General features: G+C 37.3%; 1 pseudogene; it reads right to left on the bottom strand.

Moving 5' to 3' along the window:
- Positions 1-253: 253 nt before the first annotated feature.
- Positions 254-1,316, bottom strand: LOC132231880 (arf-GAP domain and FG repeat-containing protein 1-like; annotated as a pseudogene).
- Between the last annotated feature and the right edge of the window lie 9,334 nt (positions 1,317-10,650).

Here is a 10,650-nt window from a genome sequence, read left to right as displayed (position 1 = left end):
CCGATCACTGTCAGTGGCAGGGGGCTTCTTCCTGCTTTCCCTTTCGCCTCCCTGCATTGTGCCTATATATGTAAATTAACCGCCATCTTGTTGGCAGTTAACTGCCAATCTTAGTTGGCAGTTAACTGCCAATCATAGTTGGCAGTTAATTTGCATATAGCCCTGATTAGCCAATGAAAAGGGTATCGTCGTACGCCAATTACCATTTTTCTCTTTTATTAGTGTAGATTATTATTCAGAGTTGAAAAAAGATTTAAACATGAAGCAGGAACACAACGACAAGGTACCTGCTGGAATTACTTGTGGAAGTGTACCCATTATTGGAGGTGGCTGCAGAGCTGAAAACGCTGTCTAGTTCTGCCAGAGCTGCATACTTGTCTGAAGACACACTTGACTGACTGGGAAGTGAAACCACAGAATTAACAGGAGCTTTACCTGTGGTCCCAAAGCCACTCCCCTGATTACCACCTTATCCAGCACTGAAGATATTGTCTAAATTAGCAAGTGTTGCATATTTGTCTGCAGCCTGAAGACCAGCTTTATTTGTTGCAACTTTACTAACAGTTGTTGCTGTTTGATGACTCTGGGAAGTACTGAAGTTTCCAAAATCAGCACTGGAGGATTTGGGGAAGTTATCAAAATGAGCAAAATTAGCTTTTACTGATCCAGCACTTCCACCTGTAGTTTGGGGCTGAAAAGGAGAGTGACTTGCTGTGGGGAAACTTCCAAAATTACTTGAACCACTAGACTGTCCAAATGCAACAAAGTTTGCAAAATTGCATTTGCAGAACACTGGGCTGCATGACTGTTGAAATGTGCAAAGTTAGCAAAATCAGCTATAGCTGATGACTGAGAAGCTGGAGCAGCAAATATGTCTGAGCCAAGATCACTTAAAAGGTCAAACTTCATTTCCTGATTTTGTCCTTGAGAGTGACCTATAACAGGGGACATGCCTCAGAATCATTCTTGTGTAGGGTAGACACTGTAATGTCACATAGTAACAGATTTGTCACAGCTCAGTCAACTAACTAGGTGTGCCCTTATTTAGGTGCAGGGCTGGCACTGAATCTCCTAAAAGAGATTTTAGTGGTTTGACCTCAGGTGTACTGCTTGTGCTACTGGCAGGAGCCTGAAATAGATGCATGAACAGATGCCACTACTTTGGCTTGTTCTGGTGGGACATACCATCTTTTCTTTTCATATTTTTCTTGTAGGAACTCTTTCACTTTTTGTGGATCCCTGAAGTCTGGAATTGCTGAAGATCTACCATCAAATAATCCTAGCCAAATCTGTTTACAGAATCCTTTTCCTATCATATACCAACCATGGTTCTGTACCACAGTTTTTTAATCCACTCATCTGCTGATGGGCACTTAGGCTGTTTCCAAATCTTAGCTATTGTAAATTGTGCTGCTATGAACATAGGGGTGCATATATCCTTTCTGACTGGTGTTTCTGTTTTCTTGGGATATATACCTAGAAGAGGGATTACTGGGTCAAATAGTAGGTCCATTTTTTAATTTTTTGAGGAAACGCCATACTGTTTTCTACAGTGGCTGCACTGGTGAGCAGTGCACAAGGGTCTCTTTTTCTCCACATCCTCGCCAGCAATTGTTTGTTGATTTGTTAAAGATAGTCATTCTGAAAGGTATAAGGTGATAACTAATTGTCATTTGATTTGCATCGCTCAGATAATTAGTGACTTTGAGAATGTTTTCATGTGTCTCTGGCCTTCTGTATGTCCACTTTCAAAAAGGGTCCTTTGCCCATTTTTTGATTGTATTGTTTTCTGTCTTTTGTTAAGTTGTATGAGTTCCCTATAAATTTTGGAGATTAGATCTTTATCAGAGATAATATTGGCAAATATGTTTTCCCATGCAGTGGCCTCTTTTATTGTTTTGTTGATGGTTTCTTTTGCTGTGCAAAAGCTTTTAATTATGATGTAGTCCCATTTGTTTATTTTCTCCTTAGTTTCCATTATCCTAGGATCTGTATTGGTTAACGATATTGCTAAGATATATTTTGCTACCTAGGGAGTCTTCTAAGATTTTCATGGTTTCCCGTCTTAAGTTGAAGTCCATTATCCATTTTGAGTTTGTTTTTGTGTATGGTGTAATTTGGTGGTCTAGTTTCATTTGTTTTGCCATATCTGTCCAACTTCCCAGTACCATTTATTGAAGAGACTGTCTTGACTCCATTGTATGCTCTTGCTTTCTTTGTCAAATATTAATTCAGCATAATGGCTTGGTTTGATTTCTAGATTCTCTTTTCTGTTCCACTATTCTATATGCCTGTTCTTGTGTAAGTACAAGACAGTTTTGAGAACAGTGGCTTTCTAATATTGCTGGATATCTGGTATTGTAATGCCTCCAAATTTGTTCTTCTTTCTCAGGATTGCTGTGGCTATTCAGGGTCATTTTTTATTCCACGTGAATTTTTGGAGGGTTTGTTCTAAGTCTGTGAAATATGCCATCAGTATTTTAATGGGAATTGAATTGAATTTATAGATTGCTTTGGGTAATAGGGACATTTTAATGATTTTGATTCTACCAAAACATGAACACAGTATATTCTTCCATTTGTTTATGTCTTCTTCTATCTCTTTTTTTCAACATCCTGTAGTTTTCCGAGTACAGGTCTTTTACCTCCTCAGTTAAGTTTATTCCTAGGTATCTTAATCTTTTTGTTGCAATGGTAAATGGGATTTTTTTTGTTTGTTTGTTTCTCTTTCTGTGAGTTCATTATTGGTGTATAAAAAAGCCATCAATTTCTGGATTTTAATTTGTATCCTGCTACATTGCCAAATTCATTTATAAAGTCTAGCAGTTTTAGTTTTTTTTATGGAGTCTTTAGGGTTTTATAGGTACAATATCGTGTCATCTGAAAATAATGACAGTTTTACTCCTTCTTTTCCAATTTGGATGCCTTTTATTTCTTTTTCTTTTCTGATCACTATTGCTAGCATTTCTAGTACTATATTGAACAGGAGTGGTGAAAGTGGGCATCCCTGTCTTGTTTCTGTTCTTAGGGGAAATGGTTTTAGTTTTTGCCCATTGAGTATGATGTTGACTATAGGTTTGTCATATAAGGTTTTTATTATGTTGCGGTATGATCCCTCTATTCCCACTTTGCTGAGAGTTTTCATCAAGAAAGGGTGTCGGGTTTATTCAAATGCTTTTTCTGCATCAATTGATATGATTATGTGATTTTTGTCTCTCAATTTATTTATGTGGTGTATCACATTTATTGATTTGCGGATATTGTACCATTCTTGAGTACCCGGAATAAATCTGACTTGGTCATGGTGTGTGATCTTTTTAATGTAATGCTGGATCTAATTTGCTAGTATTTTGTTTAAGATTTTAGCATCTATGTTCATCAGGGATATTGGCCTGTAATTCTCTTTCTTTGTAGTGTTTTTATCTGGTTTCAGGATTAAGGTAAGTCTGGCTTCACAGAAAGAACTTGAAATGTTTCTTCTTCCTGAATTTTTTTGGAATAATCTGAGGAGGGTAAGTTTTAGTTCTTCTTTAAATGTTTGGTAAAACTCCCCTGTGAAGCTGTCCAGCCCAGGGCTTTTGTTTGCTGGAAAGTTTGAGATTACTGCTTCATTTTTCTCAGTAATTATCAGCCTGTTCAGATTTTTTTATTCTTCCTGATTGAGTTTAGGAAGATTGTATTTTTCTAGAAATATGTCCACTTCATCTAGGTTGTCCAGTTTTTAGAATAGAGTGGTTCATAGTATTTTTTTTTTAAATCGTTTGTTTTTCTGTGTAATTGGTTGTTACTTCACCTCTTTCATTTCTGATTTTGTTTATTTGGGTCCTCTCTCTTTGCTTCTTGGTGAGCCTGGCTAGAGGTTTATCAATCTTACTTTTTCTTTCAAAGAACCATCTCTTGGTTTTATTGATCTTTTGCTTTTTTTTTTTTTTTTGTCTCAATGCCATTTATTTCTGCTCTGATTTTTTATTATTTCCCTACTTCTGTTTACTGTGGGCTTTTCTTATTGCTATCTTTCTATTCTTTAAGTTGTTAGGTTAGATAATGTATCACTAGTTTTTGTTTGTTTGTTTGTTTGTTTAGGGAGGCCTGTAATGCTATGAATTTCTTTTTCAGACCTGCTTTCACTCTGTCCCATTTTTGGGATTGTTGTGTTTTCATTGTAATTTTTTTTCCAGGATGTTTTTTTTATTTCTTTTTTGATCTTTTTGGGAACCCAGTCATTGTGTAGTAGCATGCTATTTAGCCTCCAGATATTTGATTTTTTAAAATTATTTTATTGTAGTTCATTTCTAATTTTATGCCATTGTGATCTGAGAAGATGCTTGATATGACTTCAATCTCTGTATTTTGGAGACTTAGCCTGTATCCTAATATGTGGTTTATCTTTGAAAATGTTCCATGTGAACTTGGGGAGAATGTATATTTCACAGGTTTAGAGTGAAATGTTTTGAAGACATGAATTAATTCTATATGATCTAGTGCAAGGGTTCTCAACCTTCCTAATTCTGCGACCCTTTAATACAGTTCCTCATTTTGTGGTGACCCTCAACGATAAAATTATTTTTGTTGCTACTTCACAACTGTAATTTTGCTACTTTTATGAATTGTAATGTAAATATCCGATGGTCTTAGGTGACCCCTGTGAAAGGGTCGTTCGACCCCCAAAGGGGTCGCGACCCACAGGTTGAGAACCGCTGATCTAGTGAGTCATTTAGAATTTCTGTTCTTTTGTTGACTTTTTGTTTAAAATATTTATCCAGTGATGTCAGTGAAATATTGAAGTCCTATCATGATCTTATTGCTGTTGAACTCTCCCTTGATATCTTTCAGAAGTTTTTTTATTTATTTTTATTTTTTTTATTTTACATATTTGGGTGCTCCTGTATTGGGTGTATATATGTTTACCAGAGTTATATATTTTTGTTGTATCGATCCTTTTAGTATTATGAAGTAGCCTTCCTTATCTCTTGTTATGGCCTTCTCTTTGAGGTGTATTTTGTCAGATATAAGTATTGCTATCCCAGCTTATTTTTCATTTCCATTTGCCTCAAAATTTTTATTCCCATCTCTTCACTTTCAGTCTTTGTGAGTTCCTTTTTCTAAGGTGGGTCTTTTGTAGACAGCATATATATGGATCATGTTTTCTTATCTATTCAGCCACCCTATGTCTTTTGATTTAATCCATTTAAGTTTCAGGTTATTATTGATAGGTATTTGTTTGTAGCCATTTTTATTCTTTATGCCAGTCTTCCTTCCTCCCTTTCTAATTTATTTTTTTTACAACAGTCCTTTTAGTGTTTCTTGCATTGCTGGCTTGCATGTCTTCAAAGCTCCTGATTTCCCCTTCAATTTTGAATGATAGCCTTGCTAGTTAGAGTATTCTTGGATTCAGTCCCTTGCTTTGCATCACTTTGTATACTTCATTCCACTCTCTTCTAGATTGATGTGTTTCTGTTGAGAAATCATTTGATAATCTAATGGGAGATCCCTTTTAGGTAACTCTCTATTTCCATCTTGCAGCCCTTAAGATCCCTCTTTGTTGTCAATGTTTGCCATTGTAATTACGATATGTCTTGTTGTGGGTCTTTTTGGGTTCATCTTGTTTGGGATTCTCTGCTTGTGTGACATTTTTCTTACCCGAATCATGGAAATTTTCTGTCATTATTTCATTAAATAGGTTTTCTAATCCTTGCTCCTCTTATTGTCTTTCTGGCACTCCTATTTTATGGATGTTGCTTCATTTCATGTGGTCCCAAAGTTCCCTTATTCTCTCCTACTGCTTTCTAATATCAATTGTTCAGATTAGGTGTATTTTTACCTTGTCTTCTAACTCACTGATTTGGTCCTCTGCTTCTTTTAGTCTACTGTTCAAAACTTCCGTTGTGTTTTTGATTGTAGCTATATCATTTTTCATTTCCTCAATTCTTACATTAGTCAGTAATTTTGTAGTCCAGCCAGTTTAGCAACTGTGTGGCCCTTACTCTGAATTCTTTCTCTGACATATTGCTTTCCTCCATTTCATTTAATTCCTTTTCTGGTGATTACTCCTTTCCTTTGCAGGTTGTTTCTTTTTCTCCCCATTTTTGCTGTCTCTTTATAGCCCTGGGCTCCCTGCCTGGGTCAGAGGATTTGAAGCCCCTAGTGTACAATGATCTGGTATTTGCTAGACTGGAGGCTGGGTCTGCCTTTAGATTAACACCTTTATTATCTCTGCTTTGAGTTGTACCCCCTTCTCTCATGGTTCAGGTCCCTCAGTTGTCTGGTTCAGACTCTCAGGGTCAGTGGGAGTGCGAGCACAGTTCCTCTGGTGTGGAACTCTCTGTGAGGGCCCAGAGCCCACTGCATTCAATTCATTGTGCAGCCCAGGCACCCAAGAAAGGATGGTGCCCTACCAATCCATGAACACGGTATGTTCTTCCATCTGTTTATGTCTTACTTTATCTCTTTTTTTCAACGACCTGTAGTTTTCTGAGTAGAGGTCTTTTACCTCTTTAGTTAAGTTTATTCCTAGGTAGCTTAATTTTTTTTGGTGCGATGGTAAATGGGATAGTTTTTAAAATCTCTCTTTCTGAAAGTTCACTATTGGTGTATAGAAATGCCTCAGATTTCTTGGGGTTAATTTTGTATCCTGCTACATTGCCAAATTCATGTATTAAGTCTAGTAGTTTTTTGATGGAGTCTCTAGGGTTTTGTATGTATAATATCATGTCGTCTGCAAATAAGGACAGTTTTACTTCCTCTTTTCCAATTTGGATGCCTTTTATTTCTTCTTCTTGCCTAATTGCAATGGCTAAAACTTCCAGTACTATGTTAAACAGGAGTGGTGAGAGCGGGCATCCCTGTCTTCTTCCTGTTCTTAGGGGAAATGGTGTTAGTTTTTGTCCACTGAGTATGATGTTGGCTGTGGGCCTGTTATATATGCCTTTTGTTATGTTGAGGTATGATCCTTCTACTCCCACCTTGCTGAGAGTTTTTATCAAAAATGGGTGTTGGATTTTGTCAAATGCTTTTTCTGCATCAATTGGTATGACCATGCGTTTTTTTTCTTTCAATTTGTTTATGTGATGTATCACGTTTATTGATTTGCGGATATTGTACCATCCTTGCATCCCTGGGATAAATCCAACTTGGTCATGGTGTATGATCTTTCTGATGTACTGCTGGATCCGATTTGCTAAGATTTTGTTGAGGATTTTGGCATCTATGTTCATGAGGGATATTGGCCTGTAATTCTCTTTCATTGTGTTGTCTTTACCTGGTTTTGGTATTACAGTAATGCTGGCTTCATAGAATGAGCTTGGAAGTGTTCCTTCCTCTTGAATTTTTTGTAGTAGTCTGAGGAGGATAGGTTTTAGTTCTTCCTTGAATGTTTGGTAAAACTCCCCTGTGAAGCCATCTGGTCCTGGGCTTTTGTTTGCTGGAAGCTTTCTGATTACTGCTTCTATTACTTCCATAGTTATTGGCCTGTTGAGATTTTTAGATTCTTCCTGATTGAGTTTTGGAATGTTGTATTTTTCTAGGAATTTGTCCATTTCCTCCATGTTGTCTAGTTTGTTGGAGTAGAGCTGTCCATAGTATTTTTTAACAATCATTTGTATTTCTTTGGGGTCTGATGTAATTTCGCCTCTATCGTTTCTGATCTTGTTTATTTGGGTCCTCTCTCTTTGCTTTTGGTGAGTCTGGCTAGAGGCTTGTCAATCTTGTTTATCCTTTCAAAGAACCAGCTCTTGGTTTCATTGATTTTCTGTACTGTTTTTTTTTTTGTCTCTATGTTATTTATTTCTGCCCTAATCTTTATTATCTCCTTCCTTCTGCTCACTCTGGGGTTTTCTTCTTGCTCTCTTTCTAATTTTTTGAGTTGTAGAGTTAGATGATTCACTACCATTTTTACTTATTTTTTGAGGTCGGCCTGTAGAGCTATAAACTTCCCTCTCAGGACTGCTTTTATTGCGTCCCATAAGTTTTGGATTGTTGTGTTTTTATTGTCATTAGTTTCCAGGATGTTTTTAATTTCTTCTTTGATCTCATTGGTAACCCAATCAATATTTAATAACATGCTATTCAGCTTCCAAGTGTTTGAGTATTTTGGGTTGTCTTTATTGTAGTTTATTTCTAATATTTTGCTATCATGGTCTGAGATGATGCTTGGTATGATTTCAATCTTCTTGAATTTGGGGAGACTTTGTTTGTGACCCAATGTGTGGTCTGTTTTTGAATGTGTCTTATGAGCACTTGAGTAGAATGTATATTCCATGGCTTTGGGGTGAAGCGTTCTGAAGATGTCAATTAAGTCCATCTGATCTAGTGAGTCATTTAGAATTGCTGTTTCTTTGCTGAGTGTTTGTTTAGAGGATATATCCAGTGATTTCAGTGGTGTATTAAAGTCCCCTACTATGATTGTAATGTTGTCGATCTCTCCTTTGATATCTTCCAGTTTTTATATGTATTTGCGTACTCCTGCATTGGGTGTATATATGTTTACCAGGGTTATATCTTCTTGTTGTATTGATCCCTTTAGTATTATGAAGTGGCCTTCCTTATCTCTTGTTATGGCCTTCACTTTGAGGTCTATTTTGTCTGATATAAGTATTGCTACCCCAGCTTTCTTTTCCTTTCCATTTGCCTGAAAGATATTTTTCCATCCCTTCACTTTCAGTCTACTCGTGAGTCCCTTCTAATGAGGTGGGTCTGTGGTAGACAGCAAATGTATGGGTCATGTTTTTTTATTTATTCAGCCACTCGATGTCTTTTGATTGGACCATTTAGTCCATTTACGTTTAAAGTTATTATTGAAAGGGACTTGTTTGAAGCCATTTCTTTTTGTGTGTGTGGCTGTTTTCTTTCTGAGCTTTTTATTTCTTCTTTTTACACCAGTCCCTTTAGCATTTCCTGCATTGCTGGCTTGGTGGTGATAAACTCCTTTAGCCTTTTTTTGTCTGTGAAGCTTCTTATTTCCCCTTCAGGCTTGAATGATAGCCTTGCTGGATAGAGTATTCTTGGTTTCAGTCCTTTGCTTTGCATCACTTTGTAAATTTCCATCCATTCTTTTCTGGCCTGATGAGTTTCTGCTGAGAAATCATTTGATAATTTAATGGGAGATCCCTTGTATGTAACTTTCCATTTCTCTCTTGCAGCCTGTAAGAGTCTCTCTTTGTCCTGAACATTTGCCATGGAAAATATGATGTGTCTTGGTGTGGGTCTTTTCGGGTTCATCTTGTTTGGGACTCTCTGGGCTTTTGTGACTTTTTTCTTCCCCACCTCAGAGAAGTTTTCTGATATTATTTCTTCGAATAGGTTTCTATTCCTTGTTCCTCTTTCTGTTGTTCTGGCACCCCTATTATTCGTATGTTGTTTCATTTCATGTTGTCCCAAGCTCCCTTAGGCTCTCCTCCTGTCTTTTAATTTTTTTCTCCAATTGCAGTACATTTTGGGTGTGTTTTGCTTCCTTGTCTTCTATTTCACTAATTCGGTCCTCCGCTTATCCTAGTCTACTGTTGATACTTTCAATGGTGTTTTTTATTGCAGCTATATCGCTCTTCATTTCTTCTTCGGTCTTACTTAAGTGGTGATTTTTTCATCTGTTTCTTCTAGCTTCTTGCATATGTTATTGATTTTTTCATCTGTTTCTTCTTGCTTCTTGTATATGTTGTTGATTTTTTCCTCCATCTGGTTTATGCACTCTAGGACCCTTATTCTGAATTCTTTTTCTGTCATGTTGCATGCCTCTCTATCACTTAGCTGCTTTTCTGGAGAGTCCTCCTTTTCTTTCCTTTGGGGGTTTCTTTGTCTACCCATGTTTGATCTCACTGACATATCTAGACGTTGAGTCATTCAGTGGCTGCTCCCTGCGTGGCAGTGGCTCCTTTGGCTGTGGTTGCTCCTCGGGCAGTTGTGGTAGCAGCTGCTCCTCAGTTGGCAGAAGCTCTTCTGGTGCGTGCTGTTCACAGCTTTGGTGGCTCTTCTGGCTGGTAGGGGGAGGCTTCATGTACAGCTTCTGATCGTCAGTGGGTGTGGTGATTAGGAGGCTGCTGTTTCTTGGATCTTCTGTGTTGATTTAAGAGCACATAATACCACACAACAAGGAACAACATACCAGGCACTGAACACCTATATATTCACGATATTAATAACCCTAAATAAAGGTGACCACCCGAATTAAGAGGATTGGGGGATAAGGAAGAAAGAAGAGAAAAAGATAAAAGAGAAAAAATAAAAGAAAACAAAAGTAAGGAAAAAAAAGGAGTGCAAAAATGAAATTGGGAGAAAGGAGGGGGAAAAAACAGCAAAAAGAGAGAATGAAGTGAAAGAGTGGAAGAGACCATTCATATGAGGAGAAAACTCCGATAGAACCACCACTAAACCCAACAAATTCCAGCAACAGATCCCTGGTGATGAGTGCAAACTACAAATAACCAATAATATCAAGAGAGCCAAGGGAAAACAGAAGCACAAAAATAACTGGGGGCAGGGGGTGGTGTGGAGGGAGGCGAAAAACCAGCAGAAAAACAAATAAAAACAAAAAGCAAAACAACCTCACAACCAGTCCTAAAACACACACACACACACACACACAAAAAAAAAAAAAAAAAAAAAAAACTAAAAAAAAACCCCAATATACTCAACAATGATGCAAACAGCAACAGAACA

Source organism: Myotis daubentonii, chromosome 3 (genome assembly GCF_963259705.1).
Source record: "Myotis daubentonii chromosome 3, mMyoDau2.1, whole genome shotgun sequence".
NCBI classification, from domain to species: domain Eukaryota; kingdom Metazoa; phylum Chordata; class Mammalia; order Chiroptera; family Vespertilionidae; genus Myotis; species Myotis daubentonii.
The sequence above is the reverse complement of the archived record's forward strand: the minus strand, read 5'-3'. Positions and strand labels throughout refer to the sequence as shown.